Source organism: Mixophyes fleayi, chromosome 3, assembly GCF_038048845.1.
Source record: "Mixophyes fleayi isolate aMixFle1 chromosome 3, aMixFle1.hap1, whole genome shotgun sequence".
Taxonomy (NCBI): Eukaryota; Metazoa; Chordata; class Amphibia; order Anura; family Limnodynastidae; genus Mixophyes; species Mixophyes fleayi.
The window spans coordinates 163,517,947-163,532,765 of record NC_134404.1 but is presented as its reverse complement, the minus strand read 5'-3'; positions in this window follow the sequence as shown (position 1 = coordinate 163,532,765).

The following is a 14,819-nucleotide window of genomic DNA, read 5'->3' as shown; positions in this document are numbered from 1 at the left end:
GAGAGAAGGGTGGGCTCCAGGCAAAAGGTCTAGTCCGGGTCTTCTGGTCTGCAGACTCACAGCAGACTAATTAGGAGCTGCAGGTGAGTGATAGCTGTAAAATGCTGGAGCTCTGCCATAATCTCTCTCACAGAATTGGGGAGGAGGTTGGTTGCCTCTTGAGAGACTCTGCTGTGGTGAGAAATAAGATGTGTTTGGAGAGTGCAGAGTGTCCCTGTTTTTTTGTCTATACAATGTGGGCAACCCCCTCTTGCACCCCAGTCTGTATTTAACCTGTGGCTCTTCATCCTACAAAGGGACGGGGGTGATTATGTCCCTCTACTGTTTCTATCTAATGGAAGAAAACTGCTTCTGATGGTTTCAGCATGACGGCACAAGGGTTGCCAGATATAGCCCAGTGCAATTCTGTGATAATGTAAATGTTTTGGTCCTATTGTCTGTTTTTTTTTTACAACTGTTATTATGTGATCAGGAATAGAAGGTTAAAAAAAGACTGCAATAGCAAACATTTGTGCTAGAAAGACAGCTTATTTATTTATTATTTATTGAGTAAATTTCAGCATAATTTTCCGAATAACAAGAGCTCTTCTGACATTCAGCAAAAAGTAAAACAGCACAATTCACCCTCTCCCATATAACACATCAAATAATTATTTCCTGGATTTAGTTGTGCTTTATAAATGATTGATGGCTATTACAAATAATATCTGTTTTCCACTCTTAGAATACTAGTGTAGAGTACATTATCCTAACACAAATATTTGAATAACTTACTAAGTAATTTAAACACTTAAACTCTTATTTTCCATCTTGTTTGGCAAAGATCAGCGGCAGTGTTATTTGATAAGTTAAACTGTCAAAGTTCAGCCTAATCCTAGGGTATTCTGTAAATTGTTTATATTATAGCCAGATGATTAATTGGAAAACATCATAAACATAATAATGAGTTCTCAAAAGGGATCAGTCAAATCTCAAGAGCTGTTGCCATTTTCCCATGAATATATACCAATTATTTTTAAATATGCACAAATCCTGACATGTTGAAATTAAGCATTTCACATCCATTCAATGTCAATATACCTTTGGGAATATTGTATTTGCTGATCCTGTGGAGTGTTTGGTAGGTACTTGGGGCTCAACCAAGACAGAGACAAGATTCTGTCATTAGACATTAGAAAGGGACAATTTACAGTGGTGGTTTGTGTAGCAGGTACAAGATCCAGCTACACCTTGCAATATCCTCAACCAATGGTGTTCTAAGGAGTGATTTATATATATTTTACTTGGATGACTCGTGTGTAAAGATAGCAAAGAGACTACTAGAACACAATGTATAAATTTAATCTACCATAGGCAGGGCAGGAATTAACAAACACTGCAACACCAGATTGAACAGTAAGCCACCACACACACCAATAAAACATTTCAACTTTGTATGGGAGGGAGAGAGAGAGAGAGAGAGAGCAAGAGAGAGAGAGGCAGAGAGCAAAAGAGAGGTGGAGAGGGCAAGGGGGTGAGATAGAGGGAGAGAGATGGGGAGAGGGAGAGTGATAATAAGGGCACACAGTAGCTAACACTACCTCATTGGAAATGATCCTAGTGGGTTCAAAAGACTCATCTGGAGTTTCTGAAAACTTCTATATAGAATGTCTATTTTGTATATTTTTGGAAACTAGTTTGTAGGAACTTAAGCTAAATAAAAATAGATGCCACATAGCTCATCTTATATGAAACTCAATATATTGCAATCATTTACTGAGCAACAGGTATCCTTGTTCTGCAAAATAATATTCTTGGTTTCATTCTCTGTACCTTAAATTAACCTTGGCTATTTTATCTTTGATATCTACTTGTCTCAACTTTGGTTTAATCTATGACTTTGCATCTCTGCTATTGGCCCCTGACCTTTTGGCTCATTTCTGAATTTAGCTTGTTTTAGGATACTTTACTGCAACAATTTTTAAGGTCCATAAGAGTCCATGCTCCACAGCATCCAGGAGCAGTCATCTATACTTGTTTTTACCGAAACACTGTCAGACAACCTAGGAAAATCCAGGCCAAGCAGCACAAATTCATAGGAATTCTGGACAAGATCAACAGACGCAGGCACCAGCAAAGCAAAATAAGAGACAATACAAGAAAAATTAATGACCTGGCAACAACCCAGAAACAAGGAGGATTTAATGTAGGCCAGTAAAGTATGAGGCCAGGGGCTGGTAACTTGCTTGTAGATAGAGAGAACAAGAGTAGACTTTTATAAATGTCTATATTGAAGGATTCACAACCAATGTGGTATAATATTTCAACAAAATTAGTTGCAGGGCTCTAACTATTGACAAAAAAATAAACAAAACTCTACAAAAATCCATTTGTTTATATATCAGTGTTATAAATGATGAGTTCATCAATATGCTTTAGCAGCCACTGATCAAAATAGCATGTGGTCTCTTACTAATGAGTTGTTAATTGTGGATTGCCGTTTACCTTCCAATTTAAATTGAATACAAATGACATACAAAAGGAAGAACTAATATCAAATACACAGATGTGGTGTTTGGGAAATTATAGTTTCACCTTTATTTAACAAACTACATATAGTTGATAAATTGAGAGTGGGCAGCAAACTTTAAACAATGAGGCGTATTATGAAGCCCATAAAACTTCAGGTTTAAATGAATTAACTATTTCTTGAAACATAATACATATTCATTCCTTGCATACTTTTGTTCAATAGCAAAAGGGAATGTAATACATTGAGTAAGATGAATACCAATTTTGGTTCAAAACCAATAGACTATATATTTCTTATTAGACTGTTGAGATGAAAATAAAAAGACTTTAAGCAAAAACAAAAACTTGTGATGTCTCCATTCATCTCTTCTTAATTGCCCAAACAGAGTGAGTTGATTTGACATCCTCCTGAGTTGCAGGCACATTTGACCCCTGTATTCTGAGATCACACCTTCCCTTGATAACTTATATTCATGATCATGATCTCTCTGTTTTATCACAAACTAACTAATCATATGTAATCAATACACACAAATGTTTGTTGTTTTTACAATAGAAATTAATATTAACATTTTTAATATATTATGGACTGTGACAAGTTTATAATGTTCAGCTAATTATCTTTGTATGACAGGGACACTGAAGCAGAATAGCTAAATCATCATCATCGTCAATTTATATAATGCCACTAATTCCACAGCGTTGTACAGAGATCTCACTCACATCAGTCCCTGCCCATTGGAGCTTACAATCTAAATTCCCTAACATATACACACACAGACCATGGTCAATTTAATAGCAGCCAATTAACCTACCAGTATATTTTTGGAGTGTTGGAGGAATCCAGAGCACCCGGAGGTAACCCCCACAAACACGGGTAGAACATACAAACTCCACACAGATAAGGCCATTTATCTTTGCCAAAATTACAGTTTAATATAGTCAAAGTAATCTCTTCAACTGTGTCTATTGTACAACTGAAATATGTTGTTCACTCCACTGTAAGCCAAACAAGTTTAATATAGTGGAACTTTTGGAAGAACTGCTGCCCTAGAGTAAAATTCTGGCGGAGTCATTAGAAACTTCTTACTGAGCTGTGGGGCACATTATTTTACAAATTTCATATTTTTAATTAAACAATTTTGCCAGAATGTTTTAGATTCATAATTTTCTTGTTCCATAAATTATTTCCCATGGTTTCAGATCTCTAGACCGGTTATATTGCGCATTTCAACTTGACCTCATTTTTTTTCTGCAAGAAGCTTGCTGTTTAATTAAAACACAGAAAACCAGCAGACCCTTGGAACATCAGGTGAATGTAGACTTTCCCATACTTATTGTACTGGGGAGCAGGTGCAGAACTACAGAAATATTTGCAGCGGGAACAACGAATGCCAGATTTCAGTAACAGTCTATAATTCATTATATGAATCATAAGTCTATTTTAACTAGCAGAGCAACAACAAAAATAAAGTGTAAGGTTTTCTTTTTTTTATAATCTGGTTCATAACAAATGCTTCCTAGAAAATAAATGAAGCAGTGTGGACATGTACTAAGTATGAAGTCCCCGGAGAGAGGAGCATGATCCCACAGCACCATGCTTTATGGGAAAACATGATGCAAATCCTCCAATGTCTTCTCCGTTATTTTAGTGACCAAAAAGGTAGAGGAGAAAGAGAGAGTCATTGATCACAAACTATATTGATAAATTACTTGTTCAGATTGTTTGAAAAAGAGATCAATCTGGCCTCGAAATGTTGCTGCTATGTGGAATAAACTCCTTTGCTGCTTACATTCCTATATATATATATATATATATATATATATATATATATATATAATATATATATATATATATAATTATATTTACTATATGGACAAAAGTATTTGGCCACACCTGTTAATTATTGAACTGAGGTGTTTCAATCAGACCCGTTGCCAGAGGTGAATAGTCATGCACCTAGCCATGCAGTCTCCATTTGCAAACATTTGTAATACAAAATTGGTCGTTCTGAAGAGCTCAGTGACTTCAAACATGGTACTGTGATAAGATGCCACCTTTGCAATAAGACAGTTTGTGAAATTTCATCTCTGCTGGATATTCCATGGTCAACTGTAAGTGATATTATTAGGAAGTGGAAGCAATTAAGAACAACCGCAACTCAGCCATGAAGCGGAATACCATGTAAAATCACTCAGTGGGGTCAATGAATGCTAAGGCTCACAGTGCGTTAAAGTCGCCAACGCTCTGCTGATTCCATAGAGTTCTGAACTTCCGCTGGTATTAATGTAAGCACAAAAACTGTGCGGTGGAAGTATAATGGAATGTGTCTCCATGGCCGAGCAGCTGCATGCAAGCCTCACAACACCAAGATCAATGACAAGCGTCGTATGGAGTGGTGTAAAGCACACCGACACTGTGGAGTGACGAATCACACTTCTCTGTTTGGCAGTCAGATGGGCGAGTCCAAGTTTGGTGGATGCCGGGAGAACATTACCTGCCTGACTGCATTATGTCAACTGTGAAGTTTGGTGAATGAAGGATAATGGCATGGGGCTGTTTTTCAAGGTTTGGACTAGGCCCCTTATCTTCAGTGAAGGACAGTCTTAATGCTTCAGCATATCGAGTCATTTTCGACAATACTACGACACCTCTTCAACCTCTCACTCTCCTCTGGCGTGGTCCCCTCTTATTTTAAACACGCTCTTATCTCTCCCATCCTCAAGAAACCTAATCTTGACCCTACCTCTCCTGCTAACTATCGCCCTATCTCTCTTCTCCCCTATGCTTCCAAATTACTTGAGAGGATTGTCTACAACCGCCTCACCAGACACCTCTCGGACTTCTCCCTCCTTGACCCACTCCAATCAGGCTTCCGCCCCCTCCACTCCACCGAAACTACCCTGGCCAAAGTTACCGATGACCTCCTACTTGCCAAATCCAAGGGTCCCTTCTCCCTACTCATCCTACTCGACCTCTCTGCGGCCTTTGATACCGTTGATCACCCCCTCCTGCTACAAACTCTTCTCTCTCTTGGCCTTTTGGGTTCTGTCCTCGCCTGGTTCACCTCTTACCTTGCTAACCACTCCTTCTCGGTATCCACCTCTGGCTCTTCCTCAACCCCCTCCCCTCTCCCTGTTGGAGTCCCTCAAGGCTCCGTTCTTGGCCCTCTACTCTTTTCACTCTATACCTCCTCCCTTGGCGCTCTCATCTCCTCCTTCGGTCTTCAGTATCACCTCTACGCTGACAACATTCAACTCTACATCTCCTCGCCTGACCTCTCCCCCTCCCTTCTCTCTCGTGTATCCGACTGCCTCTCTGCCATCTCCTCCTGGATGTCCTCGCGATTTCTCAAGATCAACATTTCCAAAACGGAGCTCATTGTCTTTCTTCCCCCCAGGCTCCCCTCCCACCACGACCTCTCTATCACTGTTAATAACACCTCCATCCCTTCTGTCACCCAACTTCGCTGCCTAGGCGTTACCTTCGACTCTTCTCTCTCCTTCACCCCCCACATTTAATCCCTTGCCCAAGCCTGTTGCTTCCATCTCGCCGCTCCTCCTCCGCATCCCCTCTCTGCCTTGCCCTACACTGGCTCCCCATACCCTACAGAATCCTTTTCAAACTCCTGACCACAACGTACAAGGCGCTCTCCCAGTCCACTGCCCCCTATATCACGGACCTCCTCTCCATTCACACTCCTGCCCGCTCTCTGCGCTCGGCCAATGACCATCGCCTCTCCTCCACTCTGATTACCTCTTCCCACTCCAGAATCCAAGATTTCTCCCGCGCTGCCCCCCTTCACTGGAATGACCTGCCTCGCTCCATCCGTCTCTCTCCCACTCTTAGCTCCTTCAAACGGGCACTAAAAACCCACCTCAAAGCCTACCCACCTTCCACCTAACCCCGCCTCCCCTCCTTTATACGCCAACTCACTCCCTCTGTACTTGTGTTTTGTTCACCCTCCCTTAGGATGTAAGCTCATTGAGCAGGACCCTCCTCCCTCTTGTGTCCTTACCAGCTCTTCTGCTCCATCTCTACCGCATTAGCCTGCTTGGAGCTCCTGAAGTGTCAGTATTTTTTGTTTACTGTTTAGTAATGTAATACCCTGTACTGTCTACTGTTTGTGCATTGTACAGCGCTGCGGAACTCTTGTGGCGCCTAACAAATAAAGGAGAATAATAATAATAATACTATGCTTCCAACTTTGTGGCACCAGTTTAGGGAAGTGTCATGATACTTACCCCTCCGCATTCCCCCGCCACTCCGTCGGACCCGAAAGCCGCACTTCCGGGTTCAGCGGTCACGTGACTGCTACCTAGGGTGGTCACACGATTGCTACCTAGGGCGGGGAATTCAAATGGGACACTGTATAAAAACATTGCTCTGACACTTGGTGAGTGTCAGAGCAACTTACCAGTTCCTGGCTCCTGATTCCTGTGTCCTCCTTGTTCCTGCTTCCTGTGTGTTTGACCTCCAGTGTACCGACCCGGCTTGTTCCTCCCTTCTGGATTCCGTTGTCCTCTGTGTACCAACTTGGCTTGCTGCCTTCCTGTGTACCGACCTGGCTAGCTGACCATGCATCTGTTCTGGTGACCCGTGTACTGACCCGGTTTGATTGACTCCGACATTGCCTCCTGATTCTGTCTGCATTGCCAGCCTGTGTACCGACCCGGCCTGTCCGACTATTCTCATCTTGCTCCTACTCCGCTGTACTATATCTTGGGGCAAACCTGAGGACCGCGACCTGCGTCTCCTGGCAGCAAAGCCCATCCCGCCTTGCGGCGGTTCTTAGTGAATACCGGGAAGATCGTTAGACTCCGCACCTCAAGTAAGCCAACGTTAATCAAGATTAGTAGTGTATCCAGTAAATCTGTTACAGTTTGCTCTGACCATGGATCCAGCGGCTAAAGATCTACTGGAGCATTTAGTGGGTAGAATGGACAAACAGGAGGCGAACCAAGAGCAACTTTTAAAATTCCTCCAGAGCCTATCTACTCGGCTGGATGTTGTTCAGAACACCTTAGTGGCCACCGGACCTCCTGCACCAGTGATTGCGGCTTCGGACCCCCCTTCTACAGCAGCAGCTTCTTCCTTCCAATTGCGGATACCTAATCCGCCTAAGTTCGATAAAGACCCTAAACTTTGCAGAGGATTCCTGAACCAATGCTCCATCCCAATTCTGAGAAGGCTAAAGTGGCCTATGTGATATCACTGCTCTCCGGTCAAGCCTTAGCATGGGAATCCCCGTTATGGAAGCGGAATGATCCTATCCTGCATAATTTCTCCACCTTTTTGTCCACTTTTAGAAAGATTTTTGACGAGCCAGGAAGGGTCTCCAATGCCGCTGCTGGGTTATTGCGTCTCCGCCAACGAAACAAGTCTGTGGGTCAGTATGCGGTTCACTTCAGAACTATGGCCTCAGAACTCCGCTGGAACGATGAGGCTCTTGTAGCTACATTTTGGCAGGGTCTTTCAGATCGGATTAAAGACGAGCTGGTGTCTCAAGAACTCCCTGCATCTTTGGACAATCTCATCTCCCTCTGCGTTAAGATTGACTTACGTTTCAAGGCGCGTAATTCTGAGAAGGAACAGTCTCGACGCAGTATGATCCATTTAGCTCCCAACTTCCAAACACCTGTTCTTCCACCCGAGGAACCGATGCAATTGGGAAGGACCCGTCTATCGGCCGAAGAGAGAAAGAAGATTCCGAAACAAGGTATGTTTATATTGTGGAGAGAGCGGTCATCTTCTGAACTCTTGTCCCAAACGCCCGGGAAACGACAGGGCCTAACGTGTTCAGGAACTGTGTCGTTAGACCTCCTTATTCCATCTCCCTCAGTTCCTGATTGTGTCACTATTCCCATTTCTTTACCGTCTGGACGATATACCTTTTCTCAGTCCGCACTCCTTGACTCCGGAGCGGCTGGGAATTTCATTTCTGCCTTGGTAAAGTAATTCTCTATCTCCACGCAAGCTCTAGAACAACCTATCTCCCTTTTAGCCATCGATGGGGGAAGAATTCCTGAAGGATCCATCTTTTTACGCACCACTCCTCTTCGTCTTCAGATTGGAGTCCTTCATCAGGAGTATATCCCCTTCTTCGTAATCCATAAATCTACCAATCCAGTTATCCTTGGACTTCCGTGACTCCGTCTCCATTCCCCTAACGTGGATTGGCAGTCCGGCCATATCTTATCTTGGGGACAACATTGCTTTAATCATTGCCTATCGAAGGTAGTTCCCAAGAAGGATCCAAATGCCACAGGAGGTTACCCTTGGCACTCTTTCCTGAACCCTACCAAACCTTTTCCGATGTCTTTTGTGAACAGGAGGCCACAAAACTCCCTCCACATAGAATTTGGGACTGTAATATAGATCTCATTCCCGGCAAACCAGTACCCTGAGGCAGAGTGTATCCACTTTCCGTTCCCGAATCCAAGGCCATGGAGGATTATGTCCAAGACAATCTGAGAAAAGGCTTTATCCAGAAATCCTCTTCTCCTGCTGGGGCAGGCTTTTTCTTCGTAAAGAAGAAGGATGGGGGCCTCCGCCCTTGTATTGACTATCGAGGCCTAAATGCCATCACCATAAAAAATCGGTACCCCTTACCACTAATCTCAGAATTATTTGATCGTATAAAGGGGGCTACCATCTGTTCTAAATTGGACCTCAGAGGAGCCTATAACCTGGTGCGCATTAAGGAGGGGGGTGAGTGGAAGACAGCCTTCAACACCCGGGACCGTCACTTTGAATACTTGGTCATGCCGTTTGGGTTATGCAAACAGCCGCGGCTGTTTTTCAAGGTTTCATGAATGAACTCTTTCAAGACCTATTATACCAATGTGTGGTCATCTACCTAGATGATATCCTTATCTTCTCCCAAGACTTAGTATCACATCGCAAACATGTCTTGGAGGTTCTGTCTCGTATTAGAGAGAATCATCTATATTGTAAATTGGAGAAGTGCATCTTTGAACAAAAGCAAGTTCCTTTCTTAGGTTATATCATCTCTGGCACTGGATTGCAAATGAATCCTACCAAGTTAAAAGCCATACTAGATTGGCCTCAACCCTCGGGCCTTAAAGCTACACAATGGTTCCTAGGGTTCTCCAATTACTACCGCCAGTTCATTAAAGGATACTCTACCTTGGTGGCACCCATCACTGCCTTAACCCGTAAGTCTGCGAATGCCAAAGTATGGTCTGTAGAAGCCACCCAAGCCTTTGCTACCTTAAAATCCCTCTTTTCCTCAGCACCCATCCTCCAACAACCTGACTGTTCTCGCCCATTCATTCTAGAGGTGGACGCATCCTCCGTAGGTACAGGAGCAGTACTCTGACAAAGAGACTCTACTGGTAAACTACATCCGTGCGGATTCTTTTCCGTCGCCTTCTACCTGCTGAAAAGAACTACGGTATCGGTGACAAGGAGCTCCTGGCCATCAAATTGGCTCGTTTTGAATGGAGGCATCTCCTAGAAGGAGCCCAGTTTCCCATCACCATCTATACTGATCACAAGAACTTGCTATAGCTACGTACTGCACGCTGCCTAAATCCTCGACAAGCAAGATGGTCCTTATTTTTCTCTCGATTTGACTTCAACATTTCCTTCCGTTCTGGATCTAAAAATATCAAGGCAGATGCTCTATCTCGCTCATTTGATCCTGCTGACTTGGAACCCTTGGAGGAGAATAAATTTATTCTGGACCCTAGTCGAATATTGGCAGCAACTCATATCAAAAAAGCTGTCCTCCAGGCAAGACCTTCATTTCTGCACCTCTTCGCATCAAACTCCTACGATGGGCTCATCGTTCCCTCTTCTCAGGTCATGCTGGCATTCGCAAGACTTGGGTCCTGTTATCTCGCAACTACTGGTGGCCTTCCATACAGGAAGATGTAAGGAGGTTTGTGTCTTCGTGTTCCATATGTGCCTAACACAAGACCTCCAGGAGGAGGCCTTATGGTCATTTACTTCCATTACCAGTTCCTGAATACCCGTGGTCACAAATCTCCATGGGTTTTATCACGGATCTACCCCCCTCCAAGTCTTGTACGGTGGTCCTAGTGGTCACAGACCGCTTTTCCAAAACTGCCCACTTCATTCCACTGAGAGGTCTTCCATCTTCCTCCTCGTTGACTGATATTTTCATCAAAGAGATATTCCGCCTTCATGGTTGTCCTCGTCACAAGGACCGTGGATCTCAGTTTATATCCAAATTCTGGAGATCCTATTGTCACAAATCTGGGATCAAGCTTGATTTTTCCTCTGCATATCACCCCCAGTCTAATTGCCTCACTGAGAGAACCAACCAGGAATTGGAGAAATTCTTAAGAATATTCATTTCTGACAATCAAGACAACTGGGTGGACCTCCTTCCATGGGCTGAGTTTGCCCATAATAACCATTTCCACAAGGCTCTCTCTAATTCTCCTTTTTTCGTTCTCTATGGCTGTCATCCTAGATTACCCACCTTTTCCCAAATTTCTGCTTCTGAAGTCCCAGCAGTGGACGTATTATTTCGTAACTTCTCGCATATCTGGGAACATACCAAATCAAGTCTCAGAAGAGCCATCTCTCGTTCTAAGGAGGCCTATGATAAAAAGAGAGGAGCCGGTCCTAATTTCTCCATCGGTGATAAAGCCCATCCAACCTTGCGGTGCTTCTTGGTGAATAGCGGGGAGATCGTTAGACTCTGCACCTCAGGTAAGCCAGCGTTAATCAAGATTAGTAGTGTATCCAGTAAATCCATTACAGGAAGGCCCTTTTTTATTCCAACATGATTGTGCCCCAGTGCACAAAGCAAGGACTACAAAGACATGGTTTGATGAGTTCAGTGTGGAAGAGTTTGACTGGCCCGCACAGAGCACTGACCTCAACCCCATTGATTACCTTTGGGATGAACTGGAATGGAGATTGCGAGTGAGGCCTCCTTGCCCAACATCAGGGCCTGACCTCATAAATGCTCTACAGAATGAATGGGCACAAATTCCCACAGAAACACTCCAACATTTTGTGGAAAGCCTTCCAAGAAGAGTGGACCAACTCCATATTATAGTATGTGTATTTGAATATTTGTAATACAATGGCACTACAGTCCCTGTTGGTATAGTGGTCAAGCGTCCAAACACTTTTGTGCATATAGTATGTATATATATATATATATATATATATATATATATATATATACAGTGGTCACAGTGGAAATTTAGAAGTGGGAGTATGGAAAACATAAGTGTATGGAGTTTTTACATTGAAGGCAGTAGGAGGAGTGGTGGCATGGCATACCACTGTATAACAGACCACTTTGACCCCTGTTAATGTATTTCACTGAGAAACAAAATGGTAAGCTCCTGGGCATTCAGCTTACTGCAATAGGAAGATAAGTGGAAACTTAAGAAGTGTAGTATTTTGCACTGGGTGAAATAGATCATTTTTGGGGGGTCAACATTTCATTACAAGTCCAACAAACAATATCTTTGTTCGAAAAAAAAAAAAAGGCTATGTTAGCAGATATAATATGATAAGCTTTTGTTAGGTGGTTCTCAGCATTTCCTGGAGACGTGCTTTAACAATGTTTACATTTAATTACTTGCCATAGTAAGTCAGTTTAAAATTCACTGGGGACGGAATCCTGTGGTCAGCTGGGAAAAATGTATTGTGCATTTTATGAACTATTGTATACCCATCTCACTCAGCAACCTTCCCCTAAATTGTATCAGGAGATCAACTGGGTGACGACTGTCTCCCTGGAAACCTTGACACAAAACACTTGTCTTCCTAAGAAAGACATATCCTCACACATGTTTAGTCACTGTTTTGTTTCTAATAAACTTCTCTGTTATTCTCTGAATTGAATTCAAACTCCTGCTGAATAAACATTACCTTACTGAAAACATTTGTTTGACAGATTGCCATATGTTTCTATATTTCTCTTTCTAGATATATCAACATTTTAAAATAATTTCCAGGGATACTTTGCTACTGAGAAGGTGTATCTAATCATATCACATACCATGCAGTCTAGTCAGACCTTGTGGCACTATAATTGCCATAACGATATGTTTAGTATACATGGTTGGAATGCAATTTATTTATATTTTAAATACTCATTCAAGTAATCATCACCTAGGGCTTATTCACACATGCATAAAAAATGCAGATCTAGTCTAAATTCAGGTTTAATACATATGTGTGGTACATATCAATAGATTGTTGTGCATATTTAAAGCTATATGCAAATTTTTAAAATCCACAATGGTGAGTGCCCAAATCCTACTGTCATAAGAAATGTCTTGGAAAACTACATTTCACATTCCATTGACAGATGTGCTAAAATCTAACATGGGAGTGTTAACCTGTCATAATAAGTGTATATGGTTTAAAATACGCTAATTTACAAAATACACATTTTTTTAATGCATGTGTTAAGGGGCCTTTTCCTATGAGAATTGCATCCAATATGCAAAAAAAAAAATGAAATCTCACTAAAAGCTTGTCCAATATTGAAAATATATTGAATATTTTCATGGACAAAAATATACAGCATCAAATAGTTACAATCAAGGACTGTCCCTGGAAATTAGGGACACTTGGCAACTATGGACAGTAAGTTGTGTCAACATAATTGCCCTGCTTTGTAGTTGGTCATAAATCAAACTTCGTTGCATAAAAATGCACTTTGCTGCATTGTACATCCGCAAAACATTAGCCCAAACTTAGAGTATAGAGAGTAACTTGCACTTGTGGGCCCTGTAACTTCATTACAGTAGGTGTGTGCAAGACAATTAATGAGTTCAAAGGTCTTGTAGGAATCAATAGGCACTCAGCCGCTTTGATTGGCTGAACGCATATAGACTCTTTCATTCATTTGTTCATTCTTGTCACAGCTCCACTAGGAACTTACATTATTTTTTATTTACTGACTGCATCTGAAAAGGAAAGCTGAATGTGCTGCTGCTGGTTCAAGTACACAGAGGACCTGAGAACCCCCCATAAGTTTGTCAACACCATAATAAACCTCCCTTAGCACAAGAAGTCACACATGTAAGATGAGGTTGAATGTGCGTATGGACGTATGCTTACACATTGTTGGTGCAAATGTGCAGCATAAGATCCAACTCTCTATCAGTCCCTAAGGCAGCAAAACCTTGATGCAAATGGTAAGGATACATGAAGCCACTTCAACCATCCATGACAGCAAGTTTAATTTGATATGGTCACTGTCATGGTACAACCTTGAAAAGTATTAATTACGCAGATGTCCTGTGCTGAAAAAAAACATATTTATGGCATCACCCCAAAATTCTCTGGAAAAATCAGGACAAAATAAATTCTGCTCCCAAGCTGCACAAAACATGTTCCCACTTCACACATACCCTGACCTGACCAGACTATGTCCATTTTCCAAACAACCACGACACTTTTGGCTAAGCTATGCCTACTTCAGTGTAAACACTTCTACCTTCAAGGCTAGCGAATCAGGACAGTTTTGATGTATGCCACAATAGTCAAATACTTTCTTGATTCCTTAGGTTCTCTTTTCTATAGTGCACTTAGTTACAGCATTACATTACAGTAAGCAACTGTACAAAACATTACTATTACCTGCTCCTTCACCACACATCAATGTCTCTTACTTTTCAGTCACATTTGTAAATACACTAATTCTTCTCCGCACTAACCAATATGAATTGTTGATGTGTTAATTCAAGTATTTTAAAACTAATAGCATCTTCGTTACTATGCTGCTCTTCCATGTCGGTGATATGCTGTCTGGAACTGATGATGATGTCACAGCCTAGCACCACACTCCAGTCTGACATAGAAGATGGCACCCCCATCTCTCTGCCCCACAAATTGTACTGGGGACACAGAATATGGCTCTGTACAGTACACCAGGCCATGTCCTATGTTGTGCAGGGGGCATTGAGAATATGATTTTGACTAGTGATTTTACTAAATATGCACTTTCACAGTGCAGCAAATATGTTCCTTTTCACCATACCACACAATAAATAAATATGTTACCTTTTCACTGGGTTGTGCAATGCATGACACATTTAGGTTATAATTTTTACCATAGCACAGAATTTTTCTGCTGAGAAACTACATTAGTCTGTTTTTGGCATTTGGAAAATATGGCAATCGTTCCCTGCCTACTATCTAAAACCCTTTTTAATGCATATTGCTTCACTTTCTTTGAACCCTTTTTAAAGCATATTGCTTCAGTTTCTTTGAACGTTTATTAACCATTATGTGTATTAATATGTATTTTGGTGTTGTAGAATTGTTTTCTTATACTTGT